Here is a 15,272-nt window from a genome sequence, read left to right as displayed (position 1 = left end):
GGGGAGGTAGTGAGATGTCCATAGCTGCTCCCCAGCAACATATAAAGAAGGGGCATCCCGGCTGGGCATGGGACCCGGCCGCCTGTCACAGTACTAAGCAGTTACAAGGGGACTAGCTGTGGGTTAATAAACGAGAACCTCAGGGTTAATGTTTGCACATGCATCATCCTTTGGAAAGTATTTTGTAATGCATGTAGTAATAAAATACACTGCATATGTCATTTCAACAGATGGCGCATCATCAATATTGGTAGCAATAAAATGTACTACTGCAAAGGCAGGTGATACGCCATCTACTGGAATGACAAATGCAATGCATTCTATTACTACAAATATCCACATTTACTTCTTTGGCTGACACCTTTATCCAAGGTGACTTACAACATTTATGATACAATTGGTTACATTTCTTTTTGCTTTTCCAATTGGAGCCCAGGCAGGTCAAGTGACTTGCTCAGGGTCACATAGTGGTGTCAGTAGCGGGATTTGAACCCACAGTCTCAGGGTTTGAAGTCCAAAGCTTTAACCACTACATCACACTGCCTGTAATGTGCCATCTGTTGGAATACAATGCATATCTCTCTGTTATATGCCATTTGCAATTGGATTCATAAAACCAGTGTTAATGTGTGTGACCCACCATCTGTTGGAATGGCAAATGCAATGCATTTTATTACTAAAAATGCTTATGAGGCACCATCTGTTGGAATGCCACTGAGAGACACACACAGAAACACACAAAAGATCTTATCTTAGGATAAGATAAGAAGGATAATATTTTTGGTTACTTTTTAACAATCTTTTTATGCTGCCTTTCCAGGTGTTCTAGTTATGTAATTATTTTTTTTTACTAATGAGGGACTCTGATACTGAGGTAGTCGCAGCCCTTCATCATTCAGTGTCATCTGCCCGTGCGTCTGCTCTGCTTGATTTTAATTGTTATTATTAGGATTCAATGAAGTGAGCATACTGCACTGAAAAAGGGCAACATAATAAGAAAACAACAAAAGATAGCATTTAAAGCTTTAGCAAAAATGTTTGTAAATGTCTTACAAATGTAAAATCATCCTGCTGTGCTCTTCTGCAGGCAGAAAACAAAAAGAGAACATAAAGAGCAGCTAATAAATTAGATGAGTTGCTGTATTTATCAGTTCTTATCACTGATTGAGAATCTGGTTGGAACAAAAACCTGTAGCCATAGGGGGGTGGTCCCCTGGACCCAGTTTGGGAACCACTGGAGTAGGACTTCCAAAATTCCTAAAATCCTGTTTTCGCTTTGTCATTCTGGGGTATTGAGTATCACTTGATGAGAGAAAAAAAATGATCCATCCATCCTCTTCCGCTTATCTGAGGTCGGGTCGCGGGTGCAGCAGCTTGAGCAAAGATGCCCAGACTTCCCTCTCCCCGGCCACTTCTTCTAGTTCTTCCGGAAGAATCCCGAGGCGTTCCCAGGCCAGCCGGGAGACACAGTCCCTTCTGCGTGTCCTGGGTCTTCCCCTGGGCCTTCTCCCAGTTGGACGTGCCCAGAACACCTCACCAGGGAGGCGTCCAGGAGGCATCCTGATCAGATGCCCAAGCCACCTCATCTGACTCCTCTCGATGCGGAGGAGCAGCGGCTCTGCTCTGAGCCCCTCCTGGATGACTGAGCTTCTCACCCTATCTTTAAGGGAGAGCCCAGACACCCTGCGGAGGAAACTCATTTCAGCCGCTTGTATTCGCGATCTCGTTCTTTCGGTCACTACCCATAGCTCATGACCATAGGTGAGGGTAGGAACATAGATCGACTGGTAAATTGAGAGCTTTGCCTTACGGCTCAGCTCCTTTTTCACTACGACAGACCGATGCAGAGCCCACATTACTGTGGACGCCGCACCGATCCGCCTGTCGATCTCTCGCTCCATTCTTCCCTCACTTGTGAACAAGACCCCGAGATACTTGAACTCCTCCACTTGAGGCAGGATCTCTCTCCCAACCCTGAGAGGGCACTCTACCCTTTTCCGGCTGAGGACCATGATCTCAGATTTGGAGGCGTTGATTCCCATCCCAGCCACTTCACATTCAGCTGCGAACTGATCCAGAGAGAGCTGAAGATCACGGAGAGCTGAAGATCACGGCCTGATGAAGCAAACAGGACAACATCATCTGCAAAAAGCAGTGACCCAATCCTGAGTCCACCAAACCGGACCACCTCAACACCCTGGCTGCGCCTAGAAATTCTGTCCAACTCTCACTGGAAATGGGTTCGACTTACTGCCAGCAATGCAGACCAAGCTCTGACACCAATCGTACAGGGCCCGAACAGCTCTTATCAGGGGGTCCGGTACCCCATACTCTCGGAGTACCCCCCACAGGATTCCCCGAGGGACACAGTCGAACGTTCGAAAAAAAATGAATTGAAACAATTTTAGCATAAGTTTTGCAACATTAAAAAATATGAAAACACTGAGGGGGTCCGGAGACTTTCTGAACCCTGGATAATCTTACATGCCTCCCAACACTGTTACCTACAAATTTTCTCGCATGCAGCATTCATTAAAACCCTAATTATAATGAATTATTATCATTATTATTACTTCTTTATCCAATTGGCTCCATTTCTCTTGTTTTATCCAATTGGAGGCACAGGCAGGTGAAGTGACTCACTCGGGGTCACACAGTGGTGTCAGTAGTGGGATTTAAACCCACAGCCTTCCGGATTTGAAGTCCACTGCGCCGCACTGCCTGTCTGTATGGGGGACGTTTCATAAAGGGTGATATGAAAGGGGGCCGTGAACAGCAAGTAGTATGTTATACAGCGCCTTGAATATCGACTTTACAAACAGGTCAGTACTTCAAGTCAAGGTACAGCGCATTGCTGCACCCACTACACGACAAAACAACTTGGGATCCCAGTTGGCAACCCCCCAGGCAGACATGCAGTCCAGTTCCACCCTCCGGAAATGACCCTCAGTGTGCCTCATTCAGGTGTTACGTGGGCGGCCCCCTGGCCTGGTCCAGCCACTCGGGTCCCCAACAATGAGGATATTACAAGATGATCACCCTCGGGGAATTGCGCCACATGGCCGTAGTGCCGTAACTGACGCTCCCTCACAATGCAGGTGATGTGCCTCATTCGGGACTCCATGAGCAACACAAAGTCAAACCAACGGTACCTAAGGATTTTCTGGAGAGACACAGTACTGAAGGAGTCCAGTCTTCATCTCAGGTCACTGGATAGCGTCCATGTCTCACAACCATATAGCAAGATAGGAAGCACCAGGACACTAAAGACTTGGACCTTCGTCCTTTTACACAGATATCAGGAGCACCACACACCCATCTCCAGTGACCTCATGACCCCCCATGCTCTCCCAATCTGTCTACTGACTTCATAGGAAGAGTCACCGGAGACATGAATGTCACTGCCAAGGTAAGTAAACCTCTCGACGGTGGTCGACACTCTCTGTAGACAGACACACTGCTGATGGCTGTGCCCAAGAGGTCACTAAAGGCCTTCAGTACCATATAAATATAAAATCCAACGTCTGTCTGTCTGCTTTTCACGAGAGAACTACTTAATGGATTTAGATGGGGTTTGTTTCTGGAATTTGCTTGAACATTCCAGTTGATTTTGCGACCTTTCTCATCACGCTAAGAATCATAGTTCACTTACAGTATTGATTTATTTGCACAAATCCAAGAGAGATGCAGTGGGCCAGCCTCAGGGTGTATCTTACATCTGCTTAGCTAGCGAACAAGAGAACTACTCATCACGTAAAGTATCATGGTTCAGTTGCAGGAGCGATATATTTGCACTAATCTAAGACAGAGGCTGTGGGCCGAGGGGAGAGGGAAGCATGATGTCAGGAGTGGGCAGCCGGGCAGGGCCCTCCTCACTCATGTGCCAGCCTCCATTCGAATCGATCTACCTCTCATCATGCTTTGTAGCGTACCTTGCCTCTGCTTAGCTAGCGATACTTGTTTGTTCATTGAGTTTTAAAGTTTGTCCTGTTTCACTACTACGCGGGACGTCAGGATTGGGGAACCGGGCAGGGCCCTCCTCACTCATGCGCCAGCCTCTGTTTGAGTTGCTCTACCTCTGTATTTTGGAGCGTATCTTGTCTCAGCTTAGCTAGCGACACCTTTTTGTTTATTGATTTTTAAAGTATGTCCTGTTTCACTACTACGTGGGCAGAGCCGCGGGGGACGGCTAGTTATTTATATGGTAGAAGTAATAAAAGTAATTCTTTACATTTATAGAGCGCTTTTCTCACTACTCAAAACACTTCCACATAGGAAGGCCCCAGGACACAAACCCTTAACCTCCTTAGTGAGGGGCACCTGCAAACAAAATGGCAAAAGATTATTTCTGTTGTGACAGACGGCAGGGTGGGATGGGATAAACCCCAATACCCTTGTGTACTGGATGAATGGTTGGGGTTGCAGGTCTCCTAAGAGTATATGCTCCCCTGAAACACTGGGTGGCAGTACTCCTGGGCCAGTATGCACATTCATGTGCCTGCAGAGAATGCTGGGAGTTGCAGTCCAGTGGGGCAACACTGTTAGGCTCTGTGAGCTACCGGGAAGTCCTGTCTCTACTTTTAGGAGCTTCTTCCTTGACTACAGAAATATTATAAGTGTCCAGCATAAAAGGGGCTGCCTCCGTCCACTCGGGGGGTCAGAGTCAGACTAAGCTCCCCGGGGAGGAGTGGAAGGAAAGTAACATGTGTCATAGTTGTATACTGTAGTGTATGAAAACATCTGTGTAAGCTGGATCTGAGCATACACCAATAGCACCTTGCCACACCCACCACATGACAAACCACCTGGATCGGGACCCGAGAGCAGTGGGTGGCACCTCAGCACCACACTGGAACACTATGAGGTTTTATACTTTGTCTGGAGTGCCAATCCTGCCAACAAGCCACTGGGTTTCGCTGTAAGTTGGAGGGCATCCTCTTTAATAAAATCCCTGTGTGCGTCCATGTGTCCGTGTGTGTGTGTCTTCTGGTGAAGTGCGCATGCGCGGGGTACGGTGCAATGCTTCAAAGGCCGCCTGACGCGTCACACAAGACAGAGAGGGCGGGACCTATAAAATATCGCGCGGCCGATCCAATCAGATTTCGGTAAATGAGGTAAGACCTAAAACATAATGCACGAAAAATCCAATCGAGTACTGAGACGTGGAGACCAGCTTCCCCAAAGAGGTGGGATTAGTGTTTGTTGTTCACTCTGAGGATGTCAGATTTGCGATTAACAAAGTTGGCCCGGTAAAGTGTAAAGTGTTTTCCTAAATATACGAATTTTCATGATATTACAATAGGATGACTTTTAAAAGTGGATTTATTTTCGCGCACATAAAATCTGTTACTGGGGAGACGCCATACATACAATAATCAGCTGCACGCCAGCACAGATTAAAATACTTGCTGGATAGACGTATTACTGTGAGAGAAAATTAAAGGCACACAATACAGTGATGCATATTACAGCCACATACAAGCCAGTATTACTGTAACAGAAAATAGACGGTCCTTTGCCATTTAATATAGACTGTTCCTACTAATGTTTATGCACTACTATTCTAGCGCCCGTTATTGTAACGGGCTTAATGTCTAGTTGTAAAATAAAAGTGTTTGCACCAAAACCATGTTGTGTAAGGTTGTATGAAGGTTTGGGAGGCCATGGGATGCCGCCTATAGGCCACACTATGCTAAAACTTTAGGAATACAGTTACAGAAGACAGCTGAGCTGATGAACACCATCCAGCCATAACACTGGGTCTGATTTATGTCACACTTTCATAACGAGTGTCACCTTGCTGCCCCACTAAACACCAGAAGGTGACAAAATAGATCAAGCACTGGCATTGCAATTAAGCCCAAAACAGTGAAGCCCAAAAGGTCAAGAACAGCCTGAACTGAAAAGCCGAAGGTTTACCCCTGGAAGTGACTCACCTTGTCCCTTTGACTCTCGAGGATTTGCCAGCAGCAGTTCACTTCGGCCTCAAACATGGCCAGCAGCACGGCAACGTTGGGTGCAAACAGCTGATTGACAAGCGGCCTTTCCAGGAGCGTGCCGAAGATTTGCAAAAGCTATCAAAACAATCATAGCCTTGCCTGAGCATCCGCATATAATAAAACACTTGTCACACACACAAAAAAAAAGAAGCAAACAAAGAAGGGAAAGCAATCTGCAGGGGTCTAGGTGGAATAATATATCCAGATGATGACTGTCATAAAGCGCATGTAATTATTCATGTCTCTAAAGCCCACCACCCACCAAAAAGAAAGACACATCCCTGACCCTGAAAGTCAAACCAATGTATGTGTTTTGTTGTCTGAGTGCTGTGATGCATCAGGCGACTGACCACTCTGCACAGTCAATTCTGCCGCAGGTAATGATACCACAAATGGAAAGAAAATTGTTCTCACCTTAAAGGCAGACTCCAGTCCTCTTGAGTCTCGAAATGCGAGGTTAAGCACTGTTCCCAGGCGCTGATCAAAATCCTTGTTTTGCTCCATGAGTCGGGTGTAATCAGAGAGAAATTCCTGTGTAGATTACAGCTTTCTGTTAGGAACGGCCAGACAATTCTGGAACATTTTCGTCAAAGTTATGGCACTCGCAGACCGGGGGAGTTAGGGGGTACGGCTAGTGTGTGTGTGTGTCTGTGTGTGTGTGTGATTAATTAAAAACAAAAGAAGTGAGCCATTAAATGCAGGACCCTCTGTAATGTTTGGGACAAAGACACATTTATCCTTGATTTACCCCTCTGCTCCACGGTTAAAAATTACAAATAAGACAATTCAGACATTAAAGTGCACACTTTCATTGAAGGTTATCTGCATACATTTCAGTCACACCATGTAGAAGTGACAACACAGTACTTGGGGGTCCACAGCAATGATAGGCTAGACTGGTCTCGTAGCACAAGGGGAACATTATAAGAAAAGGCAGAGCAGACACTTTTTTCTTAGACTGCATTCCTTTAATGGGGGAAATGACATCCTTCATATAACTCTGTGATGGCCAGGATGGTGGGCTGGGCTGGTGACATCACTTGAGGAGACGCTCAATATAGTGCCTTTCACATCTATCTATCTATTCTGCCGACTATACCAAATATGTATCAATCTATCTATCATATAGCGCCTTTCCCATCCATCTATCTACTTATCAATCATATAGTGCCTTTCACATCTATCTATCTATCTATCTATCTATCTATCATAAAGTACCTTTCACATCTATCTATCTATCTATCATAAAGTACCTTTCACAACTATCTATTCTGCCAACTATATCAAATATGTATCAATCTATCTATCATATAGTGCCTTTCACATCTATCTATCTATCTATCTATCCATCCTGCCAACTATACCAAATATCTATCAATCTATCTATCATATAGTGCCTTTCCCATCCATCTGTCTATCTACTTATCAATCATACAGTGTCTTTCACATCTACCTATCATCTATCTATCTATCATATAGTGCCTTTCACATCTATCTATCTATTCTGCCGACTATACCAAATATGTATCAATCTATCTATCATATAGTGCCTTTCCCATCCATCTATCTACTTATCAGTCATATAGTGCTTTTCAAATCTATCTATCATCTATCTATCTATCATATAGTGCCTTTCACATCTATCTATCTATCTATCTATCTATCTATCTATCTATCTATCTATCTATCTATCTATCTATCTATCTATCTTGCCAACTATACCAAATTAATATCTATCTATCTATCTATTATATAGTATTTCCTATCTATCTACCTATCTATCTATCATTATATTGTGCCTTTCACATATCTGTCTATCTATTCTGTATGTCCTTATATATAATCTAGACATATGAACTGTAACATTAGTGTTTCATTAGGCTTTTTGTTCTTTTAAGTCAACTAATCAATCCCCTAAACTTTAGGACTGACTCAGGAAGCATATTTTATTTCAGGGTTCAGGAGTCTGTGTTCCTCTGACTGGTTTGGCAAAGGTGATTCAGCGCAGGACATTCTATAAGCCAAACCCCTGTAGGAAGGCCATAAAACTACCCAGCTGGCAAGCTTCAGCTAAACAAATGGCATCTAGACTTGAAGGGTAGGTGTGATAAAGCAGCGTGTGCACCCATTTGTCTGAAGTAGGGCTGTTTGGGATTGGTTTTAAATCAGAGGCAATTCCATACCACCATTTTCTCTTAGTCTAAAGATCTGGGCAAGAATGTATAAAGTTGTTATTTCTCTCTCTCCCACCATGACCATGAAGAGATAACGTGCAGTGAATACACTTGACTTGACATTCCTGGTCTTCATCCTCTTTCTCTGTACGTTTATCATTCATTTGCTCAGAGGTTGATGCACTTGCTGTTTCCTGAGCAGCTCTTCTTTTCTCCACCGATGCGGCCCGCTTCTTCTCTTCTTTCGTCGGCATCTTTTCGCATTAAAACTGATTAAGTCAGTGTTTGTGTTGCAATTACTTAGTATGTTTTACTTAATTTTCACTTAAGCTGGCGCTTAAGTCTCCAGTCTGCCTCAAGAATGATTTAAGATATGAAGAGGTAGGGGAAGTGACAGCGAAGGTGGTAGGGATGAGAACAGCCCTGCTGGCCTCTGCCAAGAGTTGATTCCACAATACAATAAAATAAAAATAAAAAGAGGAATAACCGTGGAGGCCAATCATCACCCTGAAAGCGGATAGTAGAGGTCACATAGTATATGTGTACCAAATGTCAGGTCAATAGGTCAAATGGTTTGTGAGCTACAGGTGATTTAAAATCCTGGACAGACAAATGAACAGCCATGGTATTGTATTATATAAGAAGATTAGTCACTGGTTTCACTGGGACAGTGGTATTTTGTGCACACATATATATATATATTATTGAATATTTGTCTGTCCTCGTGTATATTTATATCTATCATTTACAATATATCCATGTTTGATTTTACATATGTGTTTACTGTTTGCTGGTTATTTCATTGTGTCTAGAAAAATAAGACCATCTGTAACGAGTACGGCTTGTTACTAGATCAAGGAGCCTCAGGTTATCCAAGGAATAGTCTTGGTAGTGTAGTGGCCACTCTGGGTAAGTGGTTGGCCGTTACATGCTTTTCTTTAACGGCGTCCCTCAGGACCACAAATATGAGAGAAATATTGGAGATTGTAAATAGTTCAAAGTCCAAGACGTTCATTTTTTTTGCTGTTACAACCCTGTTTCTTTTTTCCTTCTTTATTGTTTTCTGAACTTTACTTTGTCGGTGTGTTTTCTCTTTTCTTTTTTTCTAACCTGACGCGGAGGGCGCTACAATACGTTTTATGTTGATTTATGTATGAAACCATTTCTTTGTGTGCATTTCAGAAATCTGAGTGTTTTGGAAAAAATATTCAGCCCTCAAAGAGTTAAAACAAAAGCCTTCACCATTTCTCACCGGGGATGACTGGCCTCTCCTAGATGGTCGAGTTTGCCTAAGAGTCAGCTTCACGTTGCACAGACACAGCGTTCACCTTGACGAACAGGCCTGGCGTCTTCAATGTCACTATATATGCTGACACTGCTATCCAAACCGCCACCCCCCCAAACTCCACTACCACCAACCTGCCCCCAACTGAGAAGGCAGAAGCAGGTCACCAAATTATTTGAAGATGTTTTATGGAAACAAAAAATCACTGACCTGCCCTGAAATTGGCCATTTTGTATAGGCCAACGACTATCAGGCTATTGAACAGAGTCCTGCTGAGCTTTCCCTCCTTGTAAATTACCTGTCATGTTTTATCTTCCACAGCAGATTAAAGGTATGCAGAAGGACTTGATCTAAACGTTAAGACCACTGCTTGAATCGCACAACAAAGTAATCGACTTGACATGGCTGCCCTAGGAACAAATTGTGGGGTAGATGAGACCACCTGCAAGGAGCCCGGGCTCTCCATACTGAGGTATGTGTGCACTCCAAGATGGGGAGAAGGACTTTGTGAGGATTGATACATATATTTTTTTTAATCTTGCCATTCATTCAGTGCTTTTGTGTGAAAAGCGTTTTATCTATTGGAGGTAACGCAGTCGACAAGCAAAAACTTAAACGTGGTTCTTGTGGAGCTGCCGTGTTTTACGTGTACTGTAATGAGTTTGTTTGAGTTTTTGATCCAAGCGTGTAGTGCATTTGTTTCCAATTTTCTAAAATACAACATTAGACCATGAGAACTATCTGGACAAGAACAGACCATTGAGCCCAACAAAGCTCGCCAGTCCAATCCACTTAATTCCTCCAGAATAACATCAAGTCGAGTTCTGCAGGTCCCTAAAGTCTTACGGTCTACCACACTACTTGGTCGCTTATTCCAAGTGACTGTGGTTCTCTGTGTGAAGAAAAACTTCTTAATGTTTGTGTGAAATTTCCCCTTAACAAGTTTCTGTGTCCCTGTGTTCTTGATGAACTCATTTTAAAGTCAATGTCTCGATCCACTGGACTCATTCCCTTCATAATTAAACACTTCAGTCAGGTCTCCTCTTAATCTTCTATTGTCTAAACTGTAGAGGCTCAGCTCTTTTAATCTTTCCTCATAACTCATCCCCTATAGCCCTGAATCAGCCTAGTTGCTCTTCTCTGGGCCTTCTGTTGTGCTGTTATGTCCTTTTTGTAGCCTGGAGACCCAAACTGCACACAGGACTCCAGATGAGGCCTCACCAGTGTGTTATAAAGCTTGAGCAGAACCTCCTGTGACTTGTACTCCACACATCAAGGCGCTATATAACCTGACATTCTGTTAGCCTTCTTAATGGCTTCTGGACACTGTCGGGAAGTCGATAGCTTAGACTTCACGACTCCTAATTCCTTCTCATAAGGTGTACTCTCAATTTTAAGACCTCCCTCTGTGTATTCAAGCCTCACATTTTCACTTCTTACATGTAATACTTTACATTTACTAACATAAAATTTCATCTGCCGTAAATCTGCCCAAGCCTGTATGCTGTCCAAGTCCGTCTGTGACAATTTAACGGATTCCAAATATTCTGCCAATCCACCTATCTTGGTGTCATCTGCAAACTTAACCAGCTTGTTACTTATATTCCTATTTAAATCATTTATTTATTTTAAAAAAAGCAGCAGCCCCTCCACTGTACCCGCTGGTCACCACTCTTAACGTCACCCAGTTCTGATGAGGTTTCTCCACCTTCACCCTCTGCTTCCTGTGTCTAAGCCAATTCTGCCCCCATCTACACACCACACCCTGAACTGCCATTTCTTTCACTGTGATGCCCTCCCTCTCATGTGGCACCTTATCAAATGCTTTCTGAAAGTCACCATAAATAACATCATCTGCTCCACTCTGATCATATCCTTTTGTTGCTGTCTGATAGAATTCCAGCATGTTAGTAAAACACGACCTCCCTCTTCTGAGTCCATGCTGACTGGTCAGTTAAACTCCTGTCCTTGCCATGTGCTGCTCAATCTTATCCTTAATAATTCCTTCCATTAATCTTCCTGTGATGCACATTAAGCTTATTGGCCTATAGTTGCTTGGATCCTACTCAGTCACCATTTTGATATAATGGGATAATATTTGCCATTTTCCACTCCTTCAGAATCTACTCAATGCCTTTCTAAAAATACGTGTCAAGGGTTTATATATAAAAACACATAAAAGGAATACACCATCCAAAGATGATATTTTTTGATATGAGAGGGGTCCAAAATTTCCAGAATCATTTAGTTGCATAGGAGTAGTGTGTAGTTCCCAAATTTGCCACTAGGTATCATATGACGACAGGATAGAGCCCACCTGGGGACAAAGAGACATGCTTGTGGAACAGAGAGGCGAAGGATGTGTCACACACAAGTGCATGGGAAGCAGTCAATGGATTTGGTTGAACGTGGAATGCTCAAACAGGGGTTAATTGTATAGATAGATAGATAGATAGATAGATAGATAGATAGATAGATAGATAGATAGATAGATAGATAGATAGATAGATAGATAGATAGATAGATAGATAGATAGATAAGGCACTATATAATAGATAGATAGATAGATATGAAAGGCATTATATAACAGACAGACAGACAAATCTGGATGAGAGCATTTAAGAACATACAGACATAAGAAACTGACAAATGAGAGGAGACCATTCTGTCCATCAACTTATTTGGCCAACAGTTTAGCTCAGCAAAGCTGTCCAAATATTTCATCCAGATACTTGTTAAAGGTTGTCGTGGTTTCTGCTTCAACTACATATCTTGGTAGTGTGTTCAAGATTTCCACAACTCTTTCACCAACTCTGGTCACCATTTAGTCAAAAGAATTCTGCTAGATCTACTTTATCAAAGCCTTTGAGGATTTTAAATACCTGCATTAGTTCCCCATGCAGTTTCATGTGCTGGAGACTAAACAAGTTTACTTCTCTGAGTCTGTCACAGTACAATGTGTTTTTAAGTCCCATAATGCACTTGGTTGCTCTCTTCTGCACAGCTTCACATGCTGCTATGTCTTTCTTGTAGTGCGGTGATGAGAACTACACACAGAACTCCAGACGAGGTCTCACTATTGCATTATATATTCCATAGTATACAGTTGCTAATCTTTTCACTAGACCACCTCAGTTTACATGACTAAAATTGCTGGCGAGTTAATATTTTCAAAGTATCATGAGCTTAGGTTTGTTGGCTTGGCAAGTTCAAGACAGGTCCAAGACACCCATGTTGCTTATTCCCCATTGCTGTATTATATGGATCACACTTCCAGCTGAGCATTCATTGGTTATCAGCTCTTACATACACACAGAGCCTGCCATTGTGGCTTAAGACGAAATAAAATTGTTTAAGGGCCGAGTCACAGACTTGTCTTAATCATTTACTGGGTATGTCACACAACACGACTCAATAATATTATGTAATTGAAGTCTGTGACTGAAAATCACTGGAAATGTCATGTAATGTTACATGAGCTTAAGACAACAGGGCTACCTCCTCCAAGAGGTTTGTGACCCTGAGTAGGTCACTTTGCCAGTCTGTACTCCATTTGTAAAACAAAGATAGATAGATAGATAGATAGATAGATAGATAGATAGATAGATAGATAGATAGATAGATAGATAGATAGATAGATAGATAGATAGATAGATAGATAGATAGATAGATAGATAGATAGATAGATAGATAGATAGATAGATAGATAGATAGATAGAAAGTAAAGTTGCACTCCATTCCTAGCACAAAGCAAACTAACCTCCTAATCTCGTCACTCTGGATTGCCTCTGAGCAGTAATTAGGGAAGGCCTCCATGGGGATCACATTCCCACAAACACCTCTGAAAAGATTTCCATTCTTCTCTCTCCTTGTTGTCTTAGCTTAGAACCAATGAAAGCAGTGAATGCTTGTGTTTCCAGGTGGAAATCTCCATAGCAGTGACTCACTCGGGGATTAAAGTGGAGAAGGTGAGAGGTAAAGCTGGAGAGAGAAGGAGGCCACAGAGGCATGGAGGAATGCCCAGAGCATCCTTGTTAATCATGTCTAAAGCAAGATCCTCCTTGGGGTGAAGATGATGAAAATAGACAGCAAAACAGTGATCTAACACACTTGCATCATGCCAGTTACAAACGGGCCTAATTCATCTGCCTACACCGTTAGCAGAGGCGGCTTAAGGAGCCTGCTCGGGGCATAAGGTGAGGGAGCACTGACGTCAGGTTTATTTGTCATTTTATATTGAAATCACCCATTGTTGTCATCCTGTCTGTCCGTACATATGAAACGACTAGCAGTAGACTGATTTTGTTGAAATATGACACATTTACTCATCAATGAAATTTGTTGGGAAAGTTCCATACTTGTTGATGATGTGGACTAGGAGTTCCAAAATACATAAGTCTCAAAAGCACTTAAAATATGTTGACTGGAGGGAAAAAAACTCTATAAAATCTCTATAAAATAATAAGGGCTTATTCTTAATAAAACATAACATGAAGCTCAATTGATCACAAACACATAAAGGGACTGCCTACAGCAATAAGGCAATCCCAAACAAGCAAAGTCCCAACACAGAATCCAGAAACAAAGCCAAAAACAGAGCGTAAAGTCAAAAATCCAGGAAATCACACAAACACAGAAAACCACAAGAACACATCAGCTCAGCAGTGTATTCAAAGTGAACCGCCAGGAGCAGTGAGAGACCCTCCAAATTTAGAGGGCAAAGAGGGGTTCCTGGTGGAGACTGGCAGGTGGAAAACGCAGAAAGTGGAATGTGGTGTCGTTTGAAAGTTGAAACACCCCCCTCATTTAGTAGATAACAGTCTGCCTGTCCAAATGTACACAATTGAATCAGGATGTTCCAGAAAGCCTGAGGGGAGGGTCAGATGTCACTGTGATGCAGCATTTTGGCCATCTTTGAAGGAAGAAAGAAAAACATTGCAGTGTGGTATCAGGGTATGCAATATGGCATTTTAATGGCAAAACACTGTACTTTTTTTACCGCAGTTGAGTAAATGAATGTTTTTATACAGTTTTTTTTTTAATTTTACATTATTGCTTGGTTCTGTTGGTAGGGCTGAATTTAAAGGGTTAATCACTGTTTAAATCACCTGAAAAGGTTCAACTCCCTCAATCTCCCCTCATAGCTCCTACCTCTCAGTATCAGAATCAGCCTCATCGCTCTTCTCTGGACTTTCTCTGGAGCTGCTATGTCTTTTTTTTCCAATACGGAGACTAAGACTAAACACAGTACTCCAGGTGAGACCTCTGCACTATAGATAGATAGATAGATAGATAGATAGATAGATAGATAGATAGATAGATAGATAGATAGATAGATAGATAGATAGATAGATAGATAGATAGATAGATAGATAGATAGATAGATGTGAAAGGCACTATATAATAGATAGATAGATAGATAGATAGATAGATAGATAGATAGATAGATAGATAGATAGATAGATAGATAGATAGATAGATAGATAGATAGATAGATAGATAGATAGATGTGAAAGGCACTATATAATAGATAGATAGATAGATAGATAGATAGATAGATAGATAGATAGATAGATAGATAGATAGATAGATAGATAGATAGATAGATAGATAGATAGATAGATAGATGTGAAAGGCACTATATAATAGATAGATAGATAGATAGATAGATAGATAGATAGATAGATAGATAGATAGATAGATAGATAGATAGATAGATAGATAGATAGATGTGAAAGGCACTATATAATAGATAGATAGATAGATAGATAGATAGATAGATAGATAGATAGATAGATAGATAGATAGATAGAT

Source organism: Erpetoichthys calabaricus, chromosome 8, assembly GCF_900747795.2.
Source record: "Erpetoichthys calabaricus chromosome 8, fErpCal1.3, whole genome shotgun sequence".
Lineage (NCBI taxonomy): Eukaryota > Metazoa > Chordata > Cladistia > Polypteriformes > Polypteridae > Erpetoichthys > Erpetoichthys calabaricus.
The sequence above is the reverse complement of the archived record's forward strand: the minus strand, read 5'-3'. Positions refer to the sequence as shown.